This window comes from Grammomys surdaster, unplaced genomic scaffold (genome assembly GCF_004785775.1).
Source record: "Grammomys surdaster isolate TR1022 unplaced genomic scaffold, NIH_TR_1.0 126076, whole genome shotgun sequence".
NCBI classification, from domain to species: Eukaryota; Metazoa; Chordata; class Mammalia; order Rodentia; family Muridae; genus Grammomys; species Grammomys surdaster.
The window spans coordinates 1,484,934-1,506,191 of record NW_021620885.1 but is presented as its reverse complement, the minus strand read 5'-3'; the positions used below and the strand labels follow the sequence as shown (position 1 = coordinate 1,506,191).

Genomic DNA, 21,258 nt, shown 5'->3' with positions numbered 1-21,258 from the left:
ACATATAGAGGCCCCAAATCAAACAAAACAAAAGAAAACAAAACATTAGAAATAAATAGAGGAAAAAGGAATGGCTCGCCTCTAACTGGATATTTCAGTAGCCCACATTTGGTACTCACACATTTAAAATGTATAAAGCAAAGAGCAGCAGAACAGAACTAGGCAGAGTTTCTAGAGGAAAATATAATCCCACTTAAAAGAATCACAAGTTGAAAAAATGAACAAATATTGATTGATGTGGATCAATTGGACACAGCTCATTGGTATTGACAGGAAGCTACACAAATGCTGCAGCAGACACAGGCGTCTCGAGGCTTTAAGGTGTGTGTGCTCATAGAACTCACTGAGCAATAAAACACAACTCTTCAAAAACTAGAGACAGGAGACAACACAAGCCTCTGCTCTGATCACAGGAAAGCTCGGCAGAGATCAGTTTAAAACATCTATATATCATTCATTCTCAGAAAATTTAATAAACATATTCATTTTCATTCCATTTTCAAGGAAGATGTCACAATTAGGTTATTATTACATAATAGAAACATATTATATGTTAATATATTAATATAATGGATATCAAACTTGTGAAAAGGTGTTAGCTAAAAGTGTGTTTGAAGTATATAACACTTATTGATGTGTTTATATATTTTAGTAGATATTCAAATTAAAACAGACTAGAGAAAACAGGGTATAGATCTTGGAAGGAAGGAAGGAAGGGAAGAAAGGAGAAAGGAAGAAAACAGAAAGGAAGGAAAAAAGAAAGAAAGAAAGAAAAAGAAGGAAGGAAGGAAACAAGGTAAACTTCCCAAAGTAGAAAGAACTAAGCAATATATGAGGGGAGAAAAAAACAATGAAATAATATATATGATAATTAAAATAAAAAGGTTAAAAGGAAAGAAAAGTATACAGCAAGATGTGTGTGTGTGCGTGTGTGTGTGTGTGCGTGTGCACGTGTGCGCATGTGCGCGTGTGCATGCACATATGGGCTTGTGTTTGAGAGTACAAACATACAAATGTATCAACCTTCTGATTTTGCATTTGTTACCAGCATATGAATGTACTATTAACATTTTATTAATAAACTAAATAAAAATGGAAAAACTTACAGGTAAAAAGAACTTGTCCAAACATGTGATAAGAAGTACATAGCCCCCATCTCACAGTGTCTTTGCCTATGGTTTTTCATCTTTGGTGGTGTTAAAGCAATATACAGTCTTAGGGTTTTATTGCTGTGAACATACACCATAACCAAGGCAACTCTTATAAGCACAACATTTAACTGGGGCTGGCTTCCAGGTTCAGAGGTTCAGTCCATTATCATCAAGGCAGGAACATGGCTTCATCTGGGCAGGCATGGTACAGAAAGAGCTCTACATCTTCATCTAAAGGCTGCTAGCAGAATACTAGCTTTCAGGAAGCTAGGATGAGAGTCTTGAAACCCATACCCACTGTGACATGCGTACTCCAACAAGGCCACACCTTCTAATAGTGCCACTCCTTGGGCAGGGCATGCACAAACTATCACACACAGTCCTCAGACTCAGTAGAAACTGTACTATGAAAGTTTTTCTAAACTCATGATGTATGGTGTGGTGCTTTCTCATGTGCTGGGCAGTGGCACTGAGCTGCAGCAACCACCCTGACACCTGACCAGGAGTCACATGCAGTCACCACACTCCACAGGAGCCACAGGGCCAAGCTGGAGTGCTCAGCATGTTAGAAGTAGTCAGTGCATTTTCTATTCTAGATGGGTTCTATAAATCAAAGGACTTCTGGGTCTGAGTATTCTCACTATTTAACTGCACTATTTTTTGAATTCTTGAGAGACAACAGAACCAGCAGTGAGCCTACAAATCTACATGATCTGGAGACTGGTGTCGCCCAATGGCTTCAGTGGCAGTCAGCAGCTGGAGACCCAGGAGACCTGGGGGTGAAATTAGTGATGGGCATAGAAAGCCAGCAAATGGGTACCATCTGGAACAATGTGTTAGATAAAGTGTGAAGGAAGCAAACACCTAGAGGCCAATTTGAAGGCAGCCACACAGCATAAGTCTGTCTCACTGAGTGCCAGGCCAGCGTTTCTGCCCTAATGAGGCCTTCAGCCAATTGACCAGGCCCCTCTGAGGTATGGAAAGCAATGTGGTGTGCTGGCTCTACCAATTTAAATGTGAATCTTAGCTTTAAAAGGTACTAGAGGGGCCTCCAGAATCATGCTCAACCAACACTCTGGGCAACCCAAAACTAGTTAATTTAAAAGATAAGCTTACTCATTTGATAAATTTAATTAGTAAAATTTCTATTTAAAAACAACCTTTCCAGAAAATTTCAGGCCCAAATTGCTGTGCTGGTGAAATCTTCTAAATGCTTAAGGACAAAATACTGTGAATATTATTCCAAATGTTCCAGAGATTAGAAGATGATAGTGAGTTTATGTCCTGAGGTCTGCATAATCTGGAGAGAGAAAATCTAGGAGTAATACAAAAAAGAAATGGAAGCACAAAATTATACTCAGTTTCATTTATAAACGTACATGGGAGAAAATCCCAACAAACCATTAGCAAAGTGAATTCCATGAGAGATGAAATGGGTCTTGCAATGTGCCAAGAATAGAAGTTTGGTTTAGTTACACAAGAGCCAGTCATTATAACTCACCAGGTAAAAACAAAAAAGAGAAAAATCACCCATTTCAGTAAACGAAATAAAATCATTCAGTGAAATTTAAATATCCATTTATGACAAAGAAACCCTTAACAAAATAGAAATGGAAGACAGTCTTTACTCTGGGCATATCTGTTAATAACAGTAGACACCTATACCTGGTACTGTACAGCACTGAAATGGAGAGAGGGAGCCAGGGGCTGGGATGAGGCAAGTACATCAGCTGCCAAAGCCTGTATTCAGCATCTTTATGGAGACCCTAGTCTGTTCAAGTCAACAAAACCCAGAGAAAGGTTAGGGGAGAGCATCATCATTCATAGCCTGATGCTGTACTGGCAAACTCCAACGGTTCCACAGATGCACTGTTAGTGTTAGCAGTGAACACATGGCTCTTGATTCTAAAACAACATACAAGGCCGTTCTGATGCTACATGTAACTTACACTTCGAAGTAAAAGTTTTGCAATAGTGCCATAAAGGTCAAATTCCTAAAAACAAATCTAATCAAGGATGTTCAAGATCTCTATATGTGCATGAATGTGGATGCACACACATGCACACACACACACACGAACACACACATGCACACACACAGGTCTACATGCATACATGCATGAGCAGACACACAGTTTTAGAGAAAATAAGAAAAGGGATCTGTCACATTCAAACATTGGAACACATACTATCATTAAGACACAAGGTGGTTCAAGTCCTTCAAAAACCCCTTTTTGTGATTTTTGGTTTTGGATCTGAACCTAGTCTTTAACAGCTGAGCCATCTCTTAAGCTCCATTTTTTGCATGAAGAGTGCATGCATGATTTCTAAGTGAAAATTTAGGCCTTTTGGCTGGAACATACACCTAGCTGGTCTGTTCCCACGAAGACACCATATACTGAGCCATCCTACAGGAACCACTGCACTCAGAGCAGAAAAAGAACCACTGCACTCACAACAGCATGCTTTCAGGATCCCAGGGGAGGCCTGAGTCCCAGCAGTTCTTCTACCCAGGAGCTCAAGATCACAGAGACATCTGGACTCTGAGGAGTTCTGAGACAAGAAAGATAACTGGAAAGAGAGGCTCCAGTCAGAGACAGTGAGTGCAGGTAGCACTAGAGTTAACCAGATGGCAAAAGTCAAGTGCAATAACATAAGCAACAGAAACCAAAGTTACTTGGCATCATCAGAACCCAGTTCTCCCACCATAGCAAGCCCTGGACACCCCATCACACTGAAAAAGCAAGATTCAGATTTAAAATCACTTCTTATGATGATGATAGAGAATTTTAAGAAGGACATAAATAACTTCCTTAAAGAAGTACAGGAGAACACAGGTAAACAGGTAGAAGTCCTTAAAGAGGAAACACAAAAAATCCCTTAAAGAACTGCAAGAAAACACAACCAAACAGGTGAAGGAATTGAACAAAACCACCCAGGATCTAAAAATGGAGATAGAAACAATAAAGAAATCTCAAAGAGAGACTACCCTGGAGATAGAAAACCTAGGAAAGAAATCAGGAGTCATAGACGCAAGCATCACCAACAGAATACAAGAGATAGAAGAGAGAATCTCATGTGCAGCAGATACCATGGAAAATATTGACACAACTGTCAAAGAAACTGCACAATGCAAAAAGCTCCTAACCCAAAACATTCAGGAAATCCAAGACACAATGAGAAGGCCAAACCTAAGGATAATAGGTATAGATGAGAGTGAAGATTCCCAACTTAAAGGGCCAGTAAATCTCTTTAACAAAATTATAGAAGAAAACTTCCCTAAAAAAAGAGATGTCCATGAACATACAAGAAGCCTACAGAATCCCAAATAGACTAGACCAGAAAAGAAATTCCTCCCATCATATAATAATCAAAACATCAAGTGTGCAAAACAAAGAAAAAATACTAAAAGCAGTAAGGGAAAAAGATAAAGTAACATATAAAGGCAGACCTATTAGAATTATACCAGACTTCTCACCAGAATGTATAAAAGCCAGAAGATCCTAGACAGATATCATACAGACTCTAAGAGAACACAAATGCCAGCCCAGGCTACTATACCCAGCAAAAATCTCAATTACCATAGATGGAGAAACCAAGATATTCCATGACAAAACCAAATTTACACAATATCTTCCCACAAATCCAGCACTTCAAAGGATAATTGATGGAAAATGCCAACACAAGGAGGGAAACTACAACCTAGAAAAAGCAAGGAAGTAATCTTCCAACAACCCCAAAAGAGGATAGCTACACAAACATAATTCTAGCTCTAATAACAAAAATAACAGGAAGCAACAATCATTTTTCCTTAATATGTTTTAAAATCAATGGACTCAATTCCTCAATAAAAAGACGTAGACTATCAGACTGGATACATAAACAGGACCCAGCATTTTGTGGTGCTACAGGAAACAGATCTCAGTGACAAAGACAGACACTACCTCAGAGTAAAAGGATGGACCTTCTTGTATAAGCACTGTGCTAAAATTGCAGGAACTAGGATTCCATCTTGATTTCTGTAATGATGCTAGCAGAGTACACACAAGAAGAAAAGTGACTAAGTGCACCGGATTCAAAGCCTGGGCTGGACCTCCTTCTTAATGTCCAGTGTCCTTTGTCATGAAGTTCAATGTAATAAGGCTTTAGAAAAAAAAGTATGGAAAACAATGTTCCAAGCAAATGATCCCAAGAAACAAGCTGGAGTAGCCATCCGAATATCAAATAAAATCAACTTTCAACCAAAAGTAATCAAAAAAGATAAGGAAGGGTACTTCATACTTATCAAAGAAAAACTCTACCAAGATGAGCTCTCAATTCTGAACATCTATGCTCCAAATGCAAGGGCACCCACACCCATAAAAAAAAATTCTTTACTAAAGCTCAAACCACACATTGCACCTCACACAATAATAGTGGGGGATTTCAACACCCCACTCTCAGCAATGAACAGATCATGGAAACAGAAACTAAACAGAGACACATTGAAACTAACAGAAGTTATGAACCAAATGGATTTAACAGGTACCTATAGAATATTTCATCCTAAAACAAATAATATACCTTTTTCTCAGCACCTCATGATACCTTCTCCAAATAGACCATATAATTGGTCACAAAACAGGCCTCTACAGATACAAAAAGATCCCTTGCATCCTGTCAGATCACCACAGACTAAAGCTGGTCTTCAATAATGACAAAAACAATGGAAAGCCCACATACACGTGGAAACTGAACAACACTCTACTCAACGATGACTTGGTCAAGGAAGAAATAAAGAAAGAAATTAAAGACTTTTTAGAATTTAATGAAAATGAGGGCATATCATACCAAAACTTGTGAGACTCCATGAAAGCAGTGCTAAGAGGAAAACTCATAGCTCTAAGTGCCTACAAAAAGAAACTGGAGAGAGAATATACTAACAACTTGACAGCACACATGAAAGTTCTAGAACAAAAAGGGGCAAATACACCCAAGAGGAGTAGATGTCAGGAAATACTCAAACTCAAGGCTGAAATCAACCAAGTAGAAACAAAAAGAACTATACCAAATATCAACAAAACCAGGAGCTGGTTCTTTGAAAAAACCAATAAGATAGATAAACCCTTAGCCAGACTAACCAGAGGGCAAAGAGGCAGTATCCAAATTAATAAAATCTGAACTGAAAAAGGGAGACACAACAATAGAAACTGAAGAAATTCAAAAAAATCATCAGATCCTAATACAAAGGACTATACTCAAAAAACCTGGAAAATCTGGATGAAATGAACAATTTCCTAGACAGACATCAGGTACCGAGGTTAAATCAGGAGCAGATAAACCATCTAAACAGTTCCATAACCCCTAAAGAAATAGGAACACTACCCAGTTCCTTCTATGAAGCCACAATCACACTCATATCTAAACCTCACAAAGACTCAACAAAGAAAGAGAACTTCAGAACAATCTCCCTCATGAATATTAATGCAAAAATACTCAATAAAATTCTTGCAAACCCAATCCAAGAACAATTCAAAACAATCATCCATCACGATCACATAGGCTTTATACCAGGAATGCAGGGATGGTTCAATATTTGGAAATTCCTCAAGGTAATCCTTGAGGTATATAAACAAACTCAAAATAAAAAACCACATGATCATCTCACTAGATGCTGAGAAAGCATTTGACAAAATTCAGCATCCCTTCATGATAAAAGTCTTAGAAAGATCAGGAATTCAAGGACCATACCTAAACATAGTAAAAGTAATATACAGCAATCCAGTAGCCAACATCAAACTAAATGGAGAGAAACTTGAAGCAATCCCACTAAAATCAGAGACTAGACAAAGCTGCCCACTTTCTCCTTACCTATTCAATATAGTACTGGAAATCCTAGCCAGAGCAATTAGACAACAAAAGTAGTCAAAGGGATACAAATGGGAAAGGAAGAAGTCAAAATTTCACTATTTGCAAATGATATGATAGTATACTTAAGTGACCCTAAAACTTCCATCAGGGAACTCCTAAACCTGATAAACAACTTCAGCAAAGTGGCTGGTTATAAAATCAACTCAAATAAAAAAGTAGCTTTTCTCTACTCGAAGGATTAAACAGGATGAGAAAGAAATTAGGAAAATAACACCCTTCCCAATAGTCACAAAGAGTATAAAATACCTTGGTGTGAATCTAACCAAGCAAGTGAAAGATCTGTATAAAAACTTCAAGTCTCTGAAGAAAGAAATCGAAGAAGATCTCAGAAGATGGAAAGATCTCCCATGCTCATGGATTGTCAGAATTAATATAGTAAAAATGGCCATCTTGCCAAAAGCAATTGAATTGCAGATTCAATGCAATTCCCATTAAAACCCCAGTTCAATTCTTCATAGAGATAGAAAGAGCAATTTGCAAATTCATTTGGAATAACAAAAAACCCAGGATAGCAAAAACTATTCTCAACAATAAAAGAGCCTCTGGGGGAATCATCATCCCTGACCTCAAGCTGTATGTACTATAGAGCAATAGTGATAAAAACTGCATGGTATTGGTACAGAGACAGGCAGGAAGATCAATGGAATAGAATTGAAGACTCCAAAATGAACCCACACACCTATGGTCTCTTGATCTTTGACAAAGGAGCTAAAACTGTCCAGTGGAAAAAGGACAGCATTTTCAATAAATGGTGCTGGTCCAACTGGAGAACAGCATGTAGAAGAATGCAAATTGATCCATTCTTGTCTCCTTGTATAAAGCTTAAGTCCAAGTGGATAAAGCACCTTCACATAAAACCAGATATACAGAAACTAATAGAAGAGAAGGTGGGGAAGATCCTCAAATACCTAGGCACAGGGGAAAAGTTCCTGAACAGAACACCAATGGCTTATGTTCTAAGATCAAGAATTGACAAATGGGACTTCATAAAATTGCAAAGCTTCTGTAAGGCAAAGGACACTGTCAATAGGACAAAACAGCAACCAACAGATTGGGAAAAGATCTTTATGAATCCTACATCCGATAGAAGGCTAATAGCCAATATATTCAAAGAACTTAAGAAACTAGACGCCAGACAACCAAATAATCCTATTAAAAATGGGGTACAGAGCTAAACAAAGAATTCTCAACTGAGGAAACTCAAATGGCTAAGAAGCACCTAAAGAAATGTTCAACATCCTTAGTCTTCAGGGAAATGCAAATCAAAACAACCCTGAGATTCTACCTCACACCAGTCAGAATGGCCAAGATCAAAAACTCAGGTGATAGCAGAAGCTGGCAAGGTTGTGGAGAAAGAGGAACACTCCTCCATTGCTGGTGGGATTGCAAGCTGATACAACCACCCTGGAAATCAGTCTGCTGGTTCCTCAGAAAATTGGACATAGCATTACCTGAGGACCCAGCTATACCACTCCTGGGCATATATCAAGAATATGCTCCAACATATAACAAGGACACATGCTCCACTACGTTCAGAGCAGCCTTATTTGTAATAGACAGAAGCTGGAAAGAACACACATGTTCTTCAACAGAGGAATGGATACAGAAAATGTGGTACATTTACATAATGGAATATTACTCAGCTATTAAAACAATGAATTCATGAACTTCACAGGCAAATGGATGGAACTAGAAAATATCATCCTGAGTGAGGTAACCCAATCACAAAAGAACACACATGGCATGCACTCACTGATAATTGGATATTAGCCCAAAAGCTACCAATATCCAAGATACAACTCAGAGACCACATGAAGCTCATGAACAAGGAAGACCAATGTGTGGGTGCTTGGTCCTTCTTAGAAGGGGTAACAAAATACTCATGGGAGAAAATACATGGAGACAAAGTGTGGGACAGAAATTGATGGAGAGGCCATCTAGAGACTCCTCCACCTGGGTATCCATCCTTTGTGCAGTCACCAAATGTAGACGCTGATGTGGATGCCAGGAAGTTCATGCTGACAGGAGCCTGATATAACTGTCTCCTTAGAGGTCTGCCAGAGCCTGAAATATACAAAGGCGAATGCTCACAGCTAAACATTGGGCTGATCATGGGGTTCCCAATGGAGGAGTGAGAGAGAAGACTGAAGGAGCTGAAAGGGTTTTCGGCCCCATGGGGAGAGCAATAATACCAACCAACTAGAGCTCCCAGGGTCTAAACCACCAGCCTGGGAGCACTTAGGGAGGGACTCATGGCCCCAGCTGTATATATAGGGGAAGATGACATGTCAGGTATAGGTGGGTGATGAAGTCCTTGGTTCAGTGAAGGCTGGATGCCCCAGTGTGGAGGAAATCGTGGGTGGGGAGGTGGGAGTGGGAGGGTGGGTGGGGGCATATCCTCATAGAAGCAGGAAGAGGGGGGATGGGATGGGGGTTCCTGGGTAGGGGGAAAATGGGGAAAGGGGATTACATCTGAAATGTAAATAAAATATCCAATTAAAAAAATTAAAATAAAAGAAAATTTAGAAGTTAACTTTAAATATAGATAAAAATATAAAGAACCCAATATCAGGCAAGAAACAGCTAAAACTATCATATTTTTCTGGTATAATGACTTTGAAAAACTGTTGTTTTATTTTGAGTTCTTGAGAGAGATAGGACAAGCCGTGAGCATGTGTATGAGTGTGTGTGTCTTTGTGTATGTGTATATACGTATGTATATGTATATATGTGTGTATGTATATATACGTATGTATATGTATGTATGTGTGTATGTGTATATATGTATGTATATGTACATATGTGTGTATGTGTATATACGTATGTATATGTATATATGTGTGTATGTGTTTATATATATGCATATATGTGTATATGAATATGTTTATGTATATGTTTATGTGTCTGTGTTGAACAGTTGTACATTCTGCAACTGATAGATCAATTCCAAGGTGTGTGCTTAACAAATGTGGACAACTCTAGTGCCAGATACACAGTAGCCCAATCTGGGCAATATATTGAGATCTGTCATCTTGCTCAAAGAGAAAGTAATGGTGGCTATGATATACAGCCTCCGCCGTGGTCTATGATTCTCGTATTTAACTTAGTTTTTAGTCATGACAGGATGTTGCTTTTATCAAAGGCACATTCCCTATCCCTATGATCATGATTTTTCATGCTTCATTTTCTTGATGGTATTACTTTTACTGGTTTGCATATGAAGAACTGCTCTTGTATCTTGGAACATAGTGAATGACCACTTCAATATGTTGTCAGACTCACAAAAGTGAAACAAAAGTAGACAATGGGACTTACAGCATTACACACTGCTGCAATCCAAAAGAAACAGTCAAAAGAGCATGAAGACATCTATAGAGCAAGAGAAACAACCTGGCAACTAGCAAAAACAAGCAAGTCAATGTGTTAAACAAATGAACTGAGCAGACAATTGTGCTTTGTGAATCAGGGTTGGAGTTTATTGGAAAGAAAGTATAATACAGATTTGCACATGAAGAAGAACAAAGCCACTTAGGAGAAAACAAGTATACCCCAGAGAGCATGCACTTGGGATTCTCATGAGCAGTTGATTAAACATTTTGAATAGATGTCTGCCTAAAGAAAAAATACAAAATATTTTAACTGATTTTTTAAAAGATTTATTTATTTATTTTATGCATATGAGTACACTGTAGCTGTCTTCAGACACACCAGAAGAGGGCCTCAGATCACATTGTAGATGGTTGTGAGCCACCATGTGGTTGCTGGGAATTTAACTCAGGACCTTTGGAAGAACAGTCAGTGCTCTTAACTGCTGAGCCATCTCTCCATCTCCCTTAAGTGAATTTTTAAAATCACATTTATCTATTTTGTGTGCACATGTGTCCACATGTGCATGTGCCAAGGCTCATGTATGGGTATTAGAAGACCTGTAGGAGTTGACCTTTTTCTTCCACCATGAACATCCTAGATCAAACTCAGGATTTCAAGATTGGAAGCCAATTTCTTTATCAACTGAGGCATCTTGCCACCCCACAAATGGTCAGTATCATCAATTGTAAGGGAAAAAATATAAATCAAAACCACAATGAGCTATCATCTCACTTTGATTAGATTGACTAATCTGTAACCAAAACTGTAACAGATAGCAAGCACTTGAGAGGATATAGGAAAAGAACTTGTACACCTGGGTAAGGTATAAATTACATGGGCAGTACAGTGAAGAACATGGAGGTTCCTCCGTAAGATAAAAGTAATAGCATAGCATTCTCAGATCCATTTCTGGGAAAATATTAAAAGAAAATGAAATCAGAGTCTCAAAGACACAACCACACGCCCATGCCTATGGGAGCACCATCCACAATAGTTAAAGATGTGGAAACAGATTGGGTGCCAATCATAAGCTAAGAACAATGTGTGTATACATTGCAGAGGTTATTCAGCCACAAAGAAGGATGAATTCTGTCCTTTGCTACAAATGCATGAAACTGAAGGATATTGTTTTATTGAGGGAAGGCTGAGCAAGAACTCAAGCAGGACAGAAACCTGGAAACAGGAACTAAAGTAGAGGCCACTGGAGGGTGCTTCCTACTGGCCTGCTCTCATTGGCTTGTTCAGCCTGCTTTCTAACAGCACCCAAGACCACTAGCCCAAGACTCGCACCATCCAGTGATCTGGGCCTTCCCACATTAATTACACATCCACAAAATGCACCACAGGCTTGTCTCAAGGCCAATTTGTGGGAGCATTTCCTCAATTGAGGTTTCCTTTTCTAAAATGACCCTAGCTTGTGCCAAGTTGGCACCAAATCAGCCAACACACAGTACAAATATTGACTAAGGTCAATCCCTCAAGTCTCATCAAAGGACTGGGTGTCAGGATGTACTTTTATTCCCAATGGTGGGCTGGCAAATACAGGCTAATCCCTGGCTGGCCTCTCAGCCTATCCTATGAGGTGAGTCACAGGCCAGTGAGAGAACAGTCTCAAAGTAAACAGCAAAGAGGTGGCTAGTACCTGAAGAAGAACACCCAAGGCTGGCCTCTGGTGTGCACGTGCACCCCTCCTACACACATACACACACACACACACACACACAAACACATGCACATACACTCACACATACACAAGCATGCACACACACATGCATGCATGCATGCATGCATGCACGCACACAAGCAGGCATGCATATGCACACATTTTGTAGAAAAGTAAAAAGCCCTGGAAGGAATTAAAACTGTAACAACTGTACCAACTACCCAGAGCTACAATTGTCCCTGAATTGCCTCATTCAAGTGTTAATTTTCTGGCCTCAGATTTAAGACATTGGTGTACTATACCAAGCTCCACCCTTCCATTATTCTAGAGCGCTTGTCCATGTCATTTTCCTGTGTTTACAAGTTTTCAGCTTCCCATGGAACCATCTGTGTGGACTTTTAGAAACACAGAGTCCTGGTTCTTTCTCCAGGCCTCAGGATCTCCAGGCATTGGGGTTCCTTGTGGCGTTTTGCCACTGATCTGGAAATGGAGACCCACTTGCATAGCAACATTTTGTAAGCAACTATGTGGTTGCCTGGTATCGAACTCAGAACCTCTGGAAGATAGTCAGTGCTCTTAACCACTGAGCTATATCTCCAAAGATTAATTTTTATTTCATGTGCATTGCTGTTTTGTCTGCATATATGTCTGTGAAGGCGCCAGATCTCCTGGAACTGAAGATACAGACAGTTGTAAGAGGTGTGTAGGTGTTGGGAATTGAACCCTGGTCCTCTGGAGGAACAAACAGTGCTGCTAGCCACTGAGCCATCTCTACAGCACATAGTAGCATTTTGACTGAGTCACATGTGGCAACCTGATCCTTCACTATGACTGAACATTTTTATTGCTCTCTTCTTTTGAAGGGATGATGCTATCTGTCCTCCTAAGGTGACACCCTGTATGGAAGCATCTCTGATTGAGTTCCTAGATTCCTTAGAAGGAAAAAAAAGTTTGTTCAGTTTAGCTGGGGCTTTATTTACCCACTTATCTCTTAGAATTTTTTCCAAGCATTCTAGTACCAGCTTAGGACCAGACACCATGCTTTCCTTCAGCAGCAAGAAATAACTGTAAAAACTGTAGCTGTAAAGCATCACGACCAATTCTATTTTTTGATATTTGCATTTCTTTGATCCCTGGTTAGGATGAACAATTTTTCATCAGTGAAATTGCTTCTTCATATTGGATAATTTTCTTTTACATAAAAATAAGAATGGAGGGACACCTAAAATTTCATAGAGGAGATGGAAACGACTTGGTATTCAAGTTCTAAATCAAGAACAAATTCAGTTTGCAGAGTTTTTACTGTGAAATCTCTAGAGTTATCATGAATATGTTTGTTTTCAAATAGAAAAAAATTAAGTACTCAAGGAAAAACAAGACGATGTTTATGTATTTTTAGCATGCTCACCTTTGAATCTCCACCTGCCAATATACTTTGTGCTGTCTATAAATCTAATGAAGTACATATGTAGACCATTGCCTCAACAACTGTCTAAACATTTGTCAAGAACTTAAGGTGAAGCTGCAACACAAAGCCAGACGAAGCTTGAATAATGTGAAGAGGGTGCTTTTTGCAGAGGAGCCATGCAACCTGTACCATGATAGACCAGCCACTTCTGGTGGAAGGACTTAGTCAACTTAGAGTGACCTCATCTGGGGTGTACTATGGAATAACCTCCTCGAAAACAGGATCCCAAGAGGTTTGGTCCTACTTCATACTTTGTCCACAGTTCCAGCCATTCTGTCTCCTGTTATTGTATGCATTTCTCGTGTTATTACAATTTTGTTCAGATGTGACTATCCCAGAAGCCTTTCCCAATAGGAAGAGAAAAACCTTGTCCTATCTTTTCCAGCTCCTTATCAGGCCCCACCTGGAAGCAGCCTGTGTTGGCATCTTAGTTGGTACTACTATCTGATCAGCCTCTAGTGAGGGCCTAAAGGCAATATAACAAAACAGCATCGCAGATTGTGAGAGTCACATTGGGGACTCTGTGTTCTGTAACCAACCCACTACTTTAACACACAGTACCCTCTGAAGGAACCACTTGTTACTTTAGCAGGTCATGATCCAGTGTCTTCCTTCTAGATCCCATCTTGAAATGGCCCACCACCTCAATATCACCACACTAGGGACCAATCCTCTATCACACAAAGCATTGGAAGACAGCTACATAGGCATGACACACCCCTTGCTCACATGAAAGATCTTCAATCTCCAACCAACCTGAACCACCTACAGAATTGCATCCATTGCCTCCTGAAATTTACTTTATTAATCTAATGCTTTGGATGCTTGGGTTTATTGTTTCTTGAACACTTTGAGGCCCCTCTAGCCCCTGCTGTCTCCAGCATCTGTAACGCTCAATCCCCATCCCCCCATTTCCCCACCTATCTAGACTCCTTTTATTCTATGATCTCAGCTTGAAGACTCTTCAAGAAGAGCTTTGCTAAGCCTCTGCCCTAATTGAAATCTTTTATAAAAAAAATTATGAGATCACTGCAATTTTACTCTTTAAGACCTTTATATCTTTTTATCTCAGTCATCAGAGTGCTTTTCTATCATGCGGCAAACTCTAGGTCTCCAACTGGGTATTGTGGTGTCTAACCACCAGGGGAGGCAGATGCAGGATATTCAGAAGTTCATTGTAATTCTTAGTCACATATGGAGTTTGAGGCTACATGAAACCTTGTCCCAAAAAGAAAAAAAAAAGATTTTTCTAGGTGTAGTTCTATTTTTATGCATGTATCAGTCGTTCTTTCCATGGAGGTGGGACTTCCTGCCTTTTTTTGTTTTATTTCCGACACATAATACCCCATTTGTCATGCACTGACCTAATTTCAGTGTTTTGTTCATTATTAATTGAGATCATTTATGTGTTTAAGTCCTTCGCTTTAACATTGCAGTATGTGAAAGTAGCATTCAGAATGCAAGCCAGTAGTCAATTGCCTCTGCTTCCTAACATCGCTTCTTACTGCTAAACCTAGGAAAAACTCTTCCTTTCACGGTCATGTGTCACTCCTGATGGGAAATTCTCTCTTCCTGTCTGCTAAACTCTTGGCTCTGGGAGGAGAGGTTGAGCGCAGCCAAGTATTCACACAAAATGAAGGCCTCTCAGATGGAGCAATATTGGTGGCTTTTTTTTCCTTACGGCATCTTTTTTTATCTAAGTGTCAAGAGCGTGGCACCAGACAATTTTCCCAACTGAAGTGGGGTCCTGAACTTTACAGACAGTGAGAAAGGATCCTAGACTTCTGGAAACCAAGGGCTTTAGAGGGATGCAGATGCTTCTCTTTGCAAATTGCTGTGATGAGCTGATGATGTTGAAGGCATTTTACAGCCTGAATCTTACTCAAATACAAATACCCGGCATGCCCAGCGCCTGTGGCCCTCTGGGATGGTGCGCTTGATTTCACACAAAGGTTTCCACAGGTGCAGCCCAGAGGGGCGGGGCCATTGGGTGAGCTGTGAACACTGAGTGGCATCCGTGGTGTGTATTCACAGTGACGTTTCCTCAACAGTGAAACAAAGTATAGAAAATGTCAAAACACCTTTCTTTATACTCTGTGGGACTTTGGTGAAGAAAGCCTGTCGCTGCGGAGATAGGCCTTAAATATTTCATCTCTCTGTTCCTGCTTCGTCTTCTCCAGCATAACTTTTGCTCCACTCCATTTTGCCCTGTCACTCTGACTGATCTCTTAGTTCGCTTTTATGATAGACCTTTAAATTCACTTTTTAAATTCATCCCAAAGGGCATCGGCTGCCCTGACTCCGGGAAACAACAAATAACACAGGCAGCTCCCAGATAACTTAAGAGTAAAGCACAATTAAATTTTAACGCAGCTATTTGGTTGGCCTGAAATGTTTTCAGTCGCTGAGAGCTTTGCACTCTCATCCAGCATTCCCCGAAATGATATTTTGAAGGGTATCATTTAACAGGAGTGTGGTAGACAGACAGACAGACAAACAGACAGATACAGAGACAGAAACAGTGACACACAGAAACAGAGACATTCACAGAGACACATTGATGCCCAGAGAGAGGTTCTGGTGTAGTTACCTAATCAAGTTCCAGCTTAGATGGAGGAGGCGCTTTCTAGGCTCCACCCACTGCGAGAAGCTATCGGTAATTGAAAAACAGCTAGAAGAGGGAATCATTCTTTCAGGGTGCCTATGGTAGGTTTCCCGTGCTGTAATAGATAGCCCACACCCAAACACACATGAGCAGCACTAGGTAGGTTATCACACACACACACACAGAGAGAGAGAGAGAGAGAGAGAGAGAGAGAGAGAGAGAGAGAGAGAGAGAGACATGAGCATGAAGTTATCGGGGGATGTGCTGAAGTGGATACTGAGGGAAACATGGGTGTATATGGTCATATTTCATTGTATACATGTATGAAATCCTCAAAGAATAAAAAAAAATCATTTTTGAGAAAAGATTCTCCATTCTGAGAACTCAGAACCTGCCAGGCCAGCACTTGTTTTTGTAAGTTTTTCCAATACTTTGTTTTTTCAGTGTAGATTTCACCTGTGTCTAATTAGGCTAATGTCTATTATGAACTAAGTATGCTTAAAGCATCATTATCCAGGAACCCTTTCCAGCATCTGTGAATAAAGCCCTAAAAAGAGGTTCTGTGTAACATGATCTGCAAATGCTGCTCTACTTTCCAGTCAAACTGCACGTTTTTGAGAAGTGGGGTAGGTTTTGAGAAACAGTAAGGGTCTGACTGACAGCAAGGAGACCTATTCCAGGCCTCTTTTGTGCTAAGTTGTTTTGTAAAGTGGAAAGTTATTAAAGCTTTCTTGTTGTTGTTGATTCAAAACCACAGAATCAATGTCCCTGCTACTCCTTCTGTTAATTTCCCAGGGCCGCTGTTACAAGCTGGGTGACTAAAGACAATAGGAATTGCTTGTTTCAGATCACTCTAGAAGCTAGAATTGTAGGTGTCCACAGGGCAATCCCACCAGTGATGGCTTTCCAGAGAGCGTTTTTTTTTTTTTTCCAGCTGTAGGTGACTGCTTGTGGGCCTCAGTGTTCCCCGGCTGCAGTTACATGGTACCACTCCAACCCCACGTGTCTACACCATCTCCCTCTGTGTATGTCTGATCCTGCATCTGAATCTCTGGTGTTAATAAGTACATAGTTTGTATCAGATCGAGATCTACTCTAATGACCCCATTCTGATCTGGTTACCTTCGTATTGACCCCATTTCCAAAGAAGATCTCATTCTGAGGTTTTGAAGGCTAAAACTTCCAAGTATCTTCTGGGTAGGAGGAACACAAGCAACTACAAATACATTTGGCTTTTTAATTTTTTTAAATTAAAACTTGACTGAATTGTCAAACCCTAGTTTAGTCAGAAGCAACCTATTCTCTCCCACCTGTCTGGTTGTCAGCTCTGGGCTGGACTCTTGCTTTTCTGGAAAATATACAGTTCTTGACCAGGAATGTCATCAGGAGGTCTCCGAGGTTCCTTACAGACTTCTTGAATCAAAATTTGCATTTCAGAGACCTGTACAAGGTTACTGCACACACTGGTTGTCAGAGTGCATAGGATCGCTGAATTCGCACCCATGAAGTAAGCTGGTTTCTAAAACTAAAGTGGGAAATGACCCAGGTCTCCTCTGGAGCCTTATTTGCCCCCAAAGGTCACAGTTATCTGGGTGTCCTGTTCCAACACTCTGTATATTTTCTTGGCAGCCTCTCTCAGTGGTTTTCCCTAGGCTTCCCTTCTTGGCTGTGCTTCTAAGCGCTAAATAACAGGATGCTATAAATAACAAAGCAAGTCAATGACTATCAAATAGATGCATTGCCATATTCTCAGATGACACCAGAGAGTTGGTCTCATTAGTTTCACAATGTGTATGATGTCTCCCCCTCCCATATAATCCACAACGTTAAAACAAAAGCTGCTCACCAGCTGGGAACAAGTAGGATGTAAAGCATAATCAAAATATTATGATATTGAAGTTGTAAAAGTACATATGTAATTATGCCAGCTCTGTTCTGCCTTGGATACTTCCCGAGGTAGAAAATGAAATTGTCTTTCTTTGATAAGAAAGTAAAAATCTCATTTTTTTTTTTTTTTTTTACAGGACACCATTTGTAATCAAAGTGTCACTGCCAGGAAAGTGAGACAACTGGTACAAAGGTAATCAGCCACCACGGAGACACCACTGGCCTCCTGTTTGTTACTTCCATTCACTAACAACAGGGAAAGTGCGACATCCTAACTACATCATTTCATCATTATTGAAGTAAAATATAATTTAAAATGAAGTTTGGGGATACATTTTCAACTTCCATTATTATTATTATTTTAAATTGTTTACAGTGATACAGTATTACAGCATGATGTTTTGAAATATTTCTACATTGAGGACTGGCTAACTTGTGCTCTGTAACTCAAGAATTGCTTCATCAGCTGAAAGAGTCAGATGCAGATATTTGTACCCAACCAATGGACAGAAACTGCTGACCCTTGTGGTTGAATTAGGGAAAGCCTGGAAGAAGCTGAGGAGAAAGGCGACCCCGTATGAGGACTAGCAGTCCCAATTTACCTGAACCCCCAAGATCTCTCAAATACTGGACCACCAACCAGGCAGCATACACCAGCTGATATGAAGCCCCCAACACATATACAGCAGAGGACTGCTGGGTCTGGGTTCAGTCAGAGAAGATGCACCTAACTCTCAAGAGACTGGAGGGCCCAGGGAGTTTAGAAGTCTGGTTGAGTGGGGGGTGGGGGGTGAGGACATCCTCATGGAGACAAGAGGGTGGGGAGGAGGTATAGGATGTGGAACAGTCAGAGGATGACTGGCATGGTGAGGAATAAAATCTGGAGTGTAAATAAACAAATAAATAAATGACAAAAAATAATAATTGCTTCATACAGCTGTAAGGTCTTTTTGTGACTAGACATCAAATCCACTCACCTGGCAATTTTCAAGTAGCCACCACATTGATGATAACTATGCTCATCATGTTGTATGGATCTCATGAACTTGACCTTCCTTTCCAAATGAATCTGTATTTGATGGGAATCCAGCTACTTGACTCCCAAGTCTAGACTTGCTAAAGGTCTCCTACATGTCTTTCTACACCTGGCTTATTTCTCTTGGCATATCATCTCCAGCTCCATCTAAAATGTTGAAAATAATGGGATTTCGTTTGCTTTGGGGGCTGGATAGTGTTATTCAGTACATACAGTACATTTCATTTACCTATTTATCTGTTTATGAACACAGGTTGAGTCTATATCTCTACCATGTTGGTTACTGCTATAGTAAAATCCTTGGGTACAAACCCAAAACAATTTTTTTGTTTAAGGAAATTGACTTGGATTGTTTTTTATTGCCAACAACTTCATTAAGATACAATTTTTCTACGTATATTTGAAAAAGATGCATTTTTAGTGTTACTAATATGTGAATGTTTATGTTTCTAGAGGTGGAGACTTTTTAAAGCATAATATTTACTACTGATATTTACTATTTTATTACACAAACCCAACAAATGTGTAAACTGTCCTATGCCTAGCTCTATATGCATGAAAAAAACTTGTTTGGTTTCATCTTTAAAAAAAATCTCAATTGTGTTCTTTTTTTAATTATCAAATTTTTACTGTAATGTTTTAAATGGGGGATGTTTCTTTAAAACGTGGTCACTATCAATCCTTATCAATGATACACACTTAGACTGAGATGTTGAGACATGAATGGGAAAGAATCACTAACTCCTCTGTCTTTCGTTCAGTGTGCAGCATGGCTTCGTACTGAGTGTAATTTTAGTACAAAGCAAACATTCCCCAGCTGTCTGTGACCAGGAGAGAGCCGGAGTTGACGAGAATAGAGCAGGTGGGAGAAACACTGATATTTTACACCTAGAAAGGCCAAGATTGGCTCAGATGAGAGAGCACTGGAACCAGAGTGTCTCCTTCTGCCACTAAATCTCTTCTGGGTACAGGCACTTAATTAACCTCCATGGACCTCCTTCTCTTCCTAACCAGGTAGACCTCCACTTACCACAGAAAGTGCTTACCATAGGAAATATGAAAATGAGCTGACTGGAAACAAGCTAAGTAGAAATACTTTCCCCTTCATTCATTTAGTCATTAAACAGTTGAAAATGTCTGTTTCCAGGCAACAGCACTGACTTCAAGAGCCCGTCCAAGATCTAAAGACTGTATCATAGATATAGAGACCTTAGGGCAACCAGGGCCAAGAGAAAGGTTTCATAAAATACAGTTAGCTGAACCGGATTTGAGTCTTAGGTGGGGAGAACCTGGGGATGTCACCTGACTCTCCCACTTCAGCCTTATCATCTGAGAAATGAACCATATTTATCTGCCTGGGGATGAAAAATAGACATCAAAAAATGCTATACAAACAAAAGTTCTGATGCTTATTAATTTATAGAAACTTAGAGTGTGCAACTCCACATCACCAAACTATAAACTAAAATAATGGGGTGACCCACACATAATTTGGACATTTGGGAAGGTGTAGGTCAAAAATGAGAAATTTGTATAACTATATTATACATGGAAATGATATGGAAAACCATAATTCATTTATTTTTTCAACATAAGTACTTTGAAAACATTCATTTCCTAACTACAAAGACATTTTAGATGAAAGGTTCTTTGTGAACTCAAATAATATTGACAAGGTTTTATCACCAACTCTCAATCTTTAGACTGTGATCAGCCCCTGGATAGAATTGGTTGTCTCCAGGAGATGAATATTGCTTCAACAGGAGTCAAGATTTGCCTCTTACTGTACCAAAAGAGACAAATATAGGCAGAGAGTGTGCTGGGTTCCCTGAATTCTTTCCTGGGGGCTCATGTGAATCCTGGAAGGGTCAGCACAAGGTACAGATCCAGATGAGAGGAAGAGGAATAGGGAAGCTCAGAGGTTCCTGAGAAAAGGCTAGAATCCAACAGTGATCTTTCTGTGTCTCATGACCTCAGTTCTTGCTGTTGTTACAGCAATGCTCTCTGAGAAGAAAGGCAGAGAGAGGTTGCTTGGCACAGTGCACAGATACTGCCTCTCACTCCCTCTTCCCCCTTTAGAAGCAAACGGCCAGGATTGTCCTCTGTAGTGAACCCCGGGGTTAAAGCTGTGTCTGAGCTAGATAGATGTTCTTTCCTTAGGGGTGGTGA

At 39.9% G+C, this 21,258-nt stretch overlaps 1 non-coding gene across 1 annotated transcript; it reads left to right on the top strand.

Moving 5' to 3' along the window:
• Positions 1-5,113: 5,113 nt before the first annotated feature.
• On the top strand, positions 5,114-5,294 carry LOC114611070. Its single transcript, XR_003709788.1, has one exon. It is a non-coding gene; the product is annotated as a small nucleolar RNA SNORA81 (small nucleolar RNA).
• Positions 5,295-21,258: the final 15,964 nt, after the last annotated feature.